Raw genomic sequence first — 11148 nt, 5'->3', positions numbered from 1 at the left:
AACTAGATAAAGGATTTTATTTTGTGTTCCTTACTTCCATACCTTCCCATTCACACACATAAAACACATTATCTATTGATTCCCTACTATTTGTTGAGATACTTTCCCTGCCTTATCTTTCTAGAGTGAATAAATGTCAATTTTGAATAAATACAAATTCAAAAACTTTATCGTTATGGCCATATTAAAAATTGATTATTTATTGATGCAATACGTGATGTGATCAGGCTGACCTCGAACACACAGAGATCCCTCTGCCTTTGCCTCTCAAGTGCTGGGATTAAGGGCATGTGCCACCAACACCCGGCCAATGTTTTATTTTTTAATTTAAAAAAAAAGTTAATGTTTTTAGTGGGGAGAGCCTTGGTCCTGCCTCAAAGCAATGTGCTAGGTTTTGTTGATTCCCATGGGAAGCCTTACCCTCTCTAAGGAGTGAATGGGGTGGGGAAGGAAGGTGGAAGAAGCAGAAGAAGGGGAGGGAGGGCAAAATGGATTTGGCATGTAAAATGAGAAAAGGTAGCTTTTTAAAACAAAAATATATATATTGTTTTAAACTGAAATATAATTATATCACTTAGTCCTTCCTTTTCTCCTCCAGGTCCTCCTAGCAAACTCCCTTCAATCCCTTTCCATGGCCCTCAATTCTTTTTTCTTTTCTTTTTGTTTGTTTGCTTGTCTGGTTTTTGAGACAGGGTTTCTCTGCGTACCCCTGACTCTGCTGGAACTCTCTTTGTAGACCAGGCTGGCCTCAAACTCATGTAAATAAATCTACCTCTGCCTCCTGAGTGCTGGTGTCCTGAAGCATAGAGGAAGACTCGCGGATGAATATGAAGTGCACTCCTTTACTTTTACTTTTTACATTTATGTGTGCTTGGGTACTTATCAGGCATGTGGGGCAACAGAGAATGTCTTAGTGAAGAGTTTTTTTGCTGTGATGATACATGATCAAAAAGCAAATTGGTAAGGGAAGGGTTTATTTGGCTCACACTTCCACATCATTGTTCATCATCAAAGGAAGGCAGGACAGAAACTCAAACATGGCAGGAACCTGTAGGCAAGAGCTAATGCAGAAGCCGTGGAGGAGCACTGCTTACTAGCTTGCTCCTCGTGGCTTGCTCAGCCCGCTTTTTTATAGAACCCAGGATCACCAGTCCAGGGGTGGCATCACCCAGCAATGGGCCAGACCCTCCTCCATCAATCACTAATTAAGCAAATGCCCACATGCCTGCCCTGTCTTATGGAGGCATTTTCTTAACTGAGGTTTCCTTCCATTTGATGACTTCAGCCTGTGTCAAGTTGACATAAAACTATCCTGCATAGAGGATAACTTGAGGGAGATCTCTCCTTCCACCATGTGGATCCTAGGAATTGAACTCTGGTCATTGGGTTTGGCTGCAAGTGCTTTAAACTGTTAACCTTTTCATCCCGCCCTTGAAAATGTTTTCATTTATCAAGTGATAATAAATAAATAAATAAATAAATAAATAAATAAATAAATAAGAAAGAAAGATATTCAGTGACCCTCACGGAGAGAGAAAAAAAAAACTGTAAAGTTGGGGAAGGTAGGAAATACATTCCAAAACAAGGTCACCAAGAAATTTGCAGGCAAATGGATGGAACCAGAAAAAATCATCCTGAGTGAGCTAACTCAGACCGAGAAAGACACATGGTATGTTCTCACTCATAAGTGGATATTAGCTGTAAAATAAGGGATAACTATGCTACAATCCACAGGCCCAGAGAGACTAAGTAACAAGGAGGGTTCATGGGAGAATTCCCTCATCTCCCTGGAAAGGAGAAATAGACGAGATTTTGTGAGTGGACGGAGGGAGGGTTGGGATGGAAACACAAGTGATCAGATTGTGGGGTAGGAAGGAGAAGAGGGAGAGTACAGAAAGAGTCTACTAGAAAGTGGGGTGCGTTTCCGGGGACAGATAAAAACCTGGTGCAAGGGAATCTCCCAGGAATCTACAAAATGACCCCAACTAAGACTCCTAACCATAGTGAAAAACGTAGCCTGAACTGGCCATCTCCTGCGACCAGATTGGCGCCTAACCCAGTTGTCATCAGAGAGGCTTCATTCAGCAACTGATGGAAACAAACGCATACCCGCAGCCAGACTTTAGGTGGAGTCCGGGAAATCCTGCAGAAGAGGAGGAGAAAGGATTGTAAAAGCCAGAGGGGTCAAGGGCTCCTCAAGAAAACTCACAAAATCAACTAACCTGGGCTCATAGGGGCTCACAGAAACTGAACCGACAACCAGGGAGCCTGCATGGGACTGACCTAGGCTCTTTGCATATATGTTACAGTTGTGTAGCTTGGTCCTCTTGTGGGAGGTCACAGGGGGAGGGGGATTCCTACTCTTCAGTGGTGTAGCCACAGGTACTTTCACAAATGCAGTGAAACACACACACACACTGAGCTATGTACCCATCACTTCTTAGTACATTACTTGCCACCTTCTGTCCCCACCATACTCACATCCTGCTCTCTCTCCCCCTTTCCTCCTTACTCATCATTGTTTTCTCTTCTCTCCTTACCCCTGGCTCTAAGGGGAGTAGGCAGACGGATGATACTATATAAATGTGAGTGACGGAAGAGAGTGAATATGTCTGCTGTAGTTCAGGTTCCCAAACCCACAAATCCACTATCCATCTTCTTTTAAGGCAGTGGGGGACAAACACCACCTCACTGAGAAGATTAATTTACTCTTAAATTACCCTTATCCACTCTGTATGCAAAAGTGAAGGTTCTCTTTTTTCCTAGGAAGAGCGCTCTAGCCACTTAGGGGAATTAAACAATGCTGTCACTTCAGCTCCTCCAGCTTAAATTAATGAAATCCATGTCTCTGGAGATCGAACGCTGTCATTTGCATTTTCAAAAGCTTCCTAGATGATGTGTTGAGACGCCAGTAGGCTAAGAGCCATTATAGCAGGGTGGTTTGATTAGGACTATGTAAGGTAGAGGGAGTCTGGCATAGTGCAAGTATCATTGAAAGGGACAATGGACCAAAGGGAAGTGGGAGACATTTGTGCCTTGCTGTGTAGTTCTCTGGTTTCTTTAGGATGAGGGTTGAAGAGGCCTCCGAGTTGGCACAAAACACACCCAGACACCAAATTCTCAGCACAAAGGAGATTTATTACCCACAGGGAACAAGCAGGTTGGGGGTGGGGAGCTGCCTCTGGATCAGACGAAGAGCAACAGGTGCTTTTGAAGGAGTGGATTTTAAAAAGAAACGAAGATATCTATGCTAAGATCTAGTTGGTAAGTCCTGATTGGACGTTTTAGCCAGTGTAGTCAACCAATGACTTTTGTTTGCTGGACCTTGATGTTTTGATAGGTGAACCTTGGGATTTTAGTCAGCCAAAGGAAGTGGCCAAATAAGGTAATGGACCTTGGAGGCTAGCTTTAGCAAGCGAGAGGGACGGGGAAGGACAAGGCCTACTGATGCCATGTTTGCAATGCTTGGGCTTGTTAGAGAGCCCTTTGGGGGTAGGGAATCCCTTGGATTGGCTATTGGTCCAGAGAGTGGAAAGCAAAAAGGGAGGGTATGTGGAGTGTTAGTAATGGGTTTGTTGGTCTGTGAACAAGAAATTGAAGATGGCCAGATAGAGACTAAGGGTGGCACCCAAGGGTGCAGGGAGAATGGAAGGAAGAAAGAGAGGATCACTGTAAGAAACAAGGCCGAGGTTTGTCATCCTGATGTTTGGCTCCCCGGTGGTTCTGTTGTCGGGATCAAGGGGAAATGGGACAATTCTCCTGGAGATTCTAAGTTGCTGCTTCTGTCACCCTGGAACCACGCTCCCACAGAATGGCATCACTGGTCCTCTGCTAACTGGGACTGTCTCTTGGTCTCACCCCCGGCCTTTCTGCCTACTCCACTCACATCCTGTCTACCCGGTTTCTAAAAATATTTACATTTCCAACACCTAATCTTAAGCCATGAATCCTTGCCTCACCTCAGCCTGATCAAAGATCACACCAGGTACTCTCAACATAGTGTTGCCTTATTCTTTTGTTCCCTCCCCCATTCCACTGCCAAACCCAGCATCTGGGCAGTTTCAGGACTCCTACCTGAAACTTTTGGTAAAAACTGTTTACCATTCTTTGAGATGAAGTATAAAGCTGAGCTGGGAGAAATGGCTGCAGATGACGGCAGAACAGAGTGAAGGTAGCCTGCTCAGGTTGGGGGTGGGCACAAGACAGGCATTTCATCTTAGGTTTCAAGGTGTTGAGAAGAATGGGCTGAAAGGTGACTTCTCATGTAAATGAAGCAAGCATGACCTCTGACCTTCCTCTTCCCTGAGACTAGTCAGAGACTACTGGCTGAGGCTGCTTGTTTGTTTCTCGGCTACCCAGAACCGAAATAATTGCATACAAAATGTATTAATTAAAACACTGTTTGGCCTATTAGCTTAGGCATATTGCTAGCTAGTTCATCTCTTAAATTAACCAATTTTTATTATTCTATGTTTTATCACAAGGCTCATGGTTTACCAGCAAGGTTCCCAGGTTTCTGTCTCCTTCAGTGACTACACGGCATCCTGACTCTGCCTACTTTCTCCCAGCAGTTTAGCTCCCCCTGCCTAGCTCTATTCTGCCCTGTGGTAGGCCCAAGTAGCTTATTTATTAACCAATGGTATTCACAGCATACAGAGGGGAATCCCATATCAAAATAAACTCTCTGTGGAAAGGGCGATGTCACTGACCTTTTCCTCACAGATCTCTGGAATGAGTGACAGTGGCCAAGGCTTTTTCTTCCTGACTCCCAGTCTGTTACAGATCCTCTGCAGCTGCACTCACAGAAGATGCATGGATTTTCTCCTCTATGTGCCAGTGTCTCTGCAGTGCTTATCTCAAAACCCTGCCATGTGAACTTCCCCTCCTAGGTCTCCTTAATCACATCCAATTTTTTTTTTTTTTTTTTGGTTTTTCGAGACAGGGTTTCTCTATAGCTTTGGTGCCTGTCCTGGAACTAGCTCTTGTAGACCAGGCTGGCCTCGAACTCACAGAGATCTGCCTGCCTCTGCCTCCCGAGTGCTGGGATTAAAGGCGTGCGCCACCACCGCCCGGCTCACATCCAATTTTTTTTTCTGACCTTCTGCCTTCCCTTCCCTCTCCCCAGCTAGTCTTCCTTTACACTTCCTGTCTCCTAAGTAGACTTGCTTCCCTAGGTTCTGCTGACGGGCAACCCCTTGGATAGCCCATTATCACCCTAGATTCTGCTTTTCTCTCTCCCTGTATCCCTTTCTATGTACAAATATGAATGAGTCTTTTTTTGTGTTTTTAGTCAGGGTCTCTCTATGTAGCTCTGGCTTTCCTCGAACTCACTGTGTGGACCAGGTTGACCTCAAACTCACAGAGATCTGCCTGCTTCTGCCTCCTGAGTGCTGGGACTAAAGTTGTGCACCACCACACCTGGCTCATGAACAAGATCTTAGTGAACCAATGGGAGAGAAATGTCTATGTCAAAACCTGTCTCTGGATCTTACTACAGTCCAGACCACAGGGAGTATTCAGACAGGTGGGCAAATAAATTGAGCACCTAACTTCTTGGGATACAGATTTTCATGGGAGAAGGGATGCGAGAAAGGATCATACCTATAGTATAGAGCAAATTGTACAATTTGATAGGGCATAGACAATAGTATAGGGTTTTATTTTAATTGATAGTGCCAATCAGTGAGTTTCGCTGTGGCATTTCCATGTATGCAAATATCATGTTTTGGTCATTTTCAACTATTCCCTTTCCTTGGTCATTTCCTTACCCTTCACTAAATTGTCCCTCTACTACTTTTAAAAGTATTATATTTTTCATCTTTAAAAAAATCAGGGGAGGGGAAAAACATAAGTCATCTGGGTATAATAGCACATATACCTGCAATCTCCAAATTCAAGAAACAGAGTGGAGAAGATGAGAAGTTCAAGGCTAGCCTGGGCTATGCAACAATTCCAAGCCTAGCCTAGACTACAGGAGATCCTGGCTCAAGAAAGCCATGAAATAGAAAAATGCAAAAATTAACTATTAAAAAATTAATCCCCATGGAGCTGGAGAGATGGATCCACAGTTAAGAGCACTCACTGGGGGCTGGAGAGATGGCTCAGAGGTTAAGAGCATTGCCTGCTCTTCCAAAGGTCCTGAGTTCAATTCCCAGCAACCACATGGTGGCTCACAACCATCTGTAATGACGTCTGGTTCCCTCTTCTGGCCTGCAGGCATACACACAGACAGAATATTGTATACGTAATAAATAAATAAATATTTAAAAAAAAAAAAAAGAGTACTCACTGCTCTTACAGAGAACCTGGGTTAGAGTCTCAGAAGTCACCTGGCAATTCACAACTGTAACTCCAGTCCCAGGGGTTCTGGTGCCCTTTTCTGACCTCCACACTCACCTGGTATGCATGCGGTTATAGGAGGCACAGTATAAAGAAAACATTGGAGGAACCAGACTTGTTAAATATGCAGGTCTATTTTCTTCAAAGGAAGATAAATGACTGGCACCTGGTCACCCAGAAGGCTGGAGTGAATGTTGTCACAACCTGGTGATCTTTTTGCTTTTCTATGCAGTCCTGAATCCCCCAATATCCCAAGCATTCTTTAGGCCCTTACCCTGAGCTTCAGTTTCTCAGTGTTCTCAGTGAACAGAACCCATCCTATGAAAGAGGTCCCATGTATTTTGCATCCTCCATCATTAGAATCTATCCTCATGCTTATTACAAATCGTTCCTGCCTAAGCCCTTGCCTTGAGCACTATTTATCAGCCAACAGGACACATTCTTACTGTAAAGGTCATGGGTGTTTTGCTATCTTGCTAGGAGTTTTTATGGAGCTATGCTTAAAGCTTTGTTGATATCATTGTCACCTGGAAACCTCCTTCCAAAGTTTTACTGTGCTTAAATGTGTAAGAGAAATAAACCCTGAGGTCAGACTCTGGAAGTTTTGACCCAGCATCTGCAAATCTTCACCTCATGGTGTAGTAATATTTCATTTGTATTTTAATAAATAAAGCTTGCCTAAAGAGCAGAGTAAAACAGCCACACTGGCCAGCCTTACAGACCAGGCAGTGGTGACACACACTTTTAATTCCAGTAGCTATGCTGGTTTACCACAGAAACCAGGTGGTAGTGGTGCACACCTTTAATACCAACACTAGAGAGGAATATAAAATGGGAGAAGACAGCTCTCACACACAGGCTTTAATCTCTGCATGAGAGAGGAATATATAAGCTCTCACACACAATCTCATTCTGTGTGTGAATCTTGGAGGCAGGATCGCCATTTCAGATTGAGGTAGAAGTAAGAGCCAGTGACTGGCTGTTTTGCTTTTCCGACCTTCAGGCTAAACCCCAATATCTGTCTCTTGGTTTTTATTAATTGTGCTATGTTATGGGACTTTTCTCCTGCTGACTGTGACACTCACAGAGTCCCTAGCATGTAGGCAAAACACTCATATAAATAATGTAAATAAATAACTCTTTTTTAAAAACTAAGCCTACCAATAATATTATTTAACAAGTAGTTGTCATGTAACTATTTATAGATTTAGTTAACATTTAACTGCCACTGTGGTTCTGCAAGAATTGAACTGACCTTGAATATCATGGACACGGCCCTAGGCATCAGGAATCTTAGGAATAACAGACAATAAACAAATATGCAAACCAGGCATGGTGACTTATGTCTGTGATCCCAGTACTTAGGATTCTAAGGCAGAAGGACCATCATGAGTTTGAGGCCAACCTGGATTACACAGTGAATTCCAGAACAAAACAAACTTGTGTGTAATAGCTCTAAATAGGTAAACAAAAATAAACAGATTAAGTCTGTAGACAGAAGTTTCTGTTCCACCTGGTCCTGCAGCCATTCAGTCTCAAAGAAGCACACAGAGGCTTATATTAATTATAAACTGTTTGGCCTATTAGCTCAGTCTTATTATTACCTAGCTCTTACAATTTAAATTAACTTAATTCTTGTCTATGTTTGGCCAGTTGGCTTGGTATCTTTTCTTAGTAAGGCATTCTCTTCTTGCTTCCTCTGTGTCTGGCTGGTGATTGGCTCTCTGCCTTTCCTCGTCCCAGAATTCTCCTAATCTGGTTGCCCTACCTATACTTCCTACCTGTCTACTGACCAATCAGCATTTTATTAAACTAATACAAGCGACAAATTTTTACAGGGAACAAGAACATTGTCCCACAGAGTAAGTACAATGAATATTTCAGTGATGCTGATAACATCTTTGCACATGCCAAGGGTGTACAGCCTCAGGACCTTCATGCTTGCTGCTCTTGTTTTATGGCTAGCTTTATTTCTTTGTTCACATACTAAAAACTTCATCCTCATAAAAAGGCTATGATAAATCAACTTAAATGATTCCTTTCCTCCCCCACCCCATTCATTCTTGGCCTTTGTTTTCTTCACAGCACTGACCACTACTGGAAAATACATTGTGTTAATTTTTTTTATCAAGGATGTGAATTTTATTTATGTGGTTTACATGGTTTAGAGGATGCAGCTCAGGGCTTCAATCATGCTAGGAAATAACTGTACCACTGAGCTACATTTCCAGGCACACTGTTTATTTCTGCAGAGTTTCTTACCTGTTTCCCCCACGGCGATGCATAATCTTGATTGCCAACTTGCTGGACTCTAAAGCGACCATGGAAACAAATCTCTGGGCATATTGTGAGAGATGATCTAGATTGGGGTTATTGAGGAGAGGAGACTCATCCAAAATATGTGTGGCATCATTCTATGGGCTGGGTTTCCAGACTTAGGAAGAGGAGAAAGCAAACTGAGCACAAGTGTTGCGCTGTTTCCTGACTACAGTGATGCATCAGCCTCCTGTTCCTGCTACCACTCCTTTCCACTATGGTGGAATGTCTCCCCTCAAACTGCAAGCCAGGATAAACTGTTCTTTCCTTAAATTGCTTCTTTTCCGATTTTGTTACTGTAAAAAGATAAGTAAGCAACTGATACATCCACCTTCCTCTAAGTTCAAGAAAAATATCACTGCTACATTCCTAGAACACAGAATACATGAGTTAACACAGATATCTCAATATCTATAAACTAATAAAGGCACAATTAATGCTATAAAGAAGGTTTATGGGGATAGAGTGATTAGGGAATATTTCTCTGAGATGGTGACTTTTTTATTGTTTCTCTTTTTTTTTTTTTTTTTTTTTTTGACAGGATTTCTCTGTGTAGCCTTGGCTGTCCTGGAACTCACTTTATAGACCAGGCTGGCCTCAAACTCAGAGATCCACCTGCCTCTGCCTCCAAGTGCTGGGATTAAAGGCGTGCATCACCATCACCCAGCTATTTCTATTTTTCATTTACAATGATAACTACAACTAAAACTTTTAATGTCATCTGGATTCATAGAGTGATTTTCAAGCTATAATGTTTAGGGAGCCACATATCTGAGTCATAGATTATAGTGGGTTAATATTCAACACATATCTAATATTCTATGTACCTGTCTTTATCTTTTTTGAATTTTATGAGACAGGGTTTTGCTATCTTCAAGCTGGCCTCAACTCAGCATCTTTCTTTCTCAGTCTTCCAAGTACCACCAAGTCTAGTTTCATTGTGCTGCAGGAATTAATATAGAATAAGCTGTATTGCCTAGATTTCCATGAAGCTAGATAAATGCCTCCCTGCCTTTCTTTGACATTTTTTTACTGATACAGATTTGACAGATGAAAGGGGTTAGTGAGAGTCAATGAGTGTTGGCATTTCAGAAATAGAATTTGTATTTCTCAAACGGAATCCACAGGCAGGGGAAACTGCTTAGTCAGAAAAGTACTTACTGCACAAATATAAAGACTTGAGTTTAAATCCCCAGAACCCAAGACAAAGTCAGGAGTGGGAGTGCACATCAGCTACCCTGGCATCCTACAGAGAGATGATAGGGAAAGGCAGAAGAATCCCCTGAAGTTTGAGGGCCAGCTAGTCTGATGTATACAACACCGAATGAAAGAGGGTATCAGGTTTCTCAGAACTGCAGCTATAGGTGGTTGTGAGTTGCCTGATGTGGGGAACAAACTTGGATCTTCTGGAAGAGCAGCAAGCACTCTTAATCGCTGGGCCATCTCTCCACCCTGTCGAAATGTCTAAAACAAGGTGGAAAACAAGGATCAACACCTTCTATCCTCCATACATTCAGTATGTCAAGTGTGTACCCAAATTCATACATACAAACGCATACACACACGCATAGAAAAAAATGAATCCATAAGAATTAGTCACTGAGTTTATATGGGCGATGAGGAAGAGGAGTAGACTGGTAAGTCAAAACATCTTTGTGGTTGACTGGAATTTTAAAATGAAGCAAAGGAAACTAGAAAAGATAACTCAGACCCAATTTAAGCTGCCAGGAGGACATCTGAATGCTTCTCATCAAGCACTCCGAAATACAGTACAGGTACAGAGGAGTTCAGTTGAGGCTAGAGATAAAGATTTGGAGGCTATATGCATTTGGGCAATAGCTAAAGTCATGAGATTCATAAATCACCCAGGAAGTATGCACACAGTGAGAAGAGAGAACACTGGGTAACCCCTCTGAACAGAAAAGTTTACAAGATGACAAAAAAACAAAACAAATAAACAAAAACAACGGAGTTCACCCAAAAAGTAGAAGAACAAACAATTCCCAGGACTGAAGCATTTCAAGAAAATATAAATAATTAAAGGTGAAGGTGCTATCCAGGGTTAGTCCCACACAGATACAATCTATAATCCCAGTACTCACTAAGGTAGGAGGATTGTAAATTCAAGGCCACCCTGGGCTACACAACAAAACCTTGTTTTTAACTTTTTTTTCAATAAGAAATTAAAAGGAAGGGTGAAAGAAAGAAAAAATAAAGGAAAAGAGAATGAAAAAAGAAAGAATAAGAGAAAAGGGGAAGTGAAGACTAATTCTGAAGAAGACCTCAGATAAAATTTTAGTAGGGAGGAAATCAGGCGCGGCTCAAGGTAAACGCTTTTAGACTGACCCACCCTGCTCTTCCTGTTGCAACCACTCCCCCCTAGCAATTGAAGTGTTTAGCTGACTGTCTCTTCTTTACCATGCCTTTCTAATAGGTCACTGGCCTTCCCTCCAAAAACCCTGCCCTCCATTCCTTTAGCCTTTCAAAAAGTCA

Source organism: Chionomys nivalis, chromosome 5 (genome assembly GCF_950005125.1).
Source record: "Chionomys nivalis chromosome 5, mChiNiv1.1, whole genome shotgun sequence".
Lineage (NCBI taxonomy): Eukaryota > Metazoa > Chordata > Mammalia > Rodentia > Cricetidae > Chionomys > Chionomys nivalis.
Note: the sequence above shows the minus strand (reverse complement) of the source record.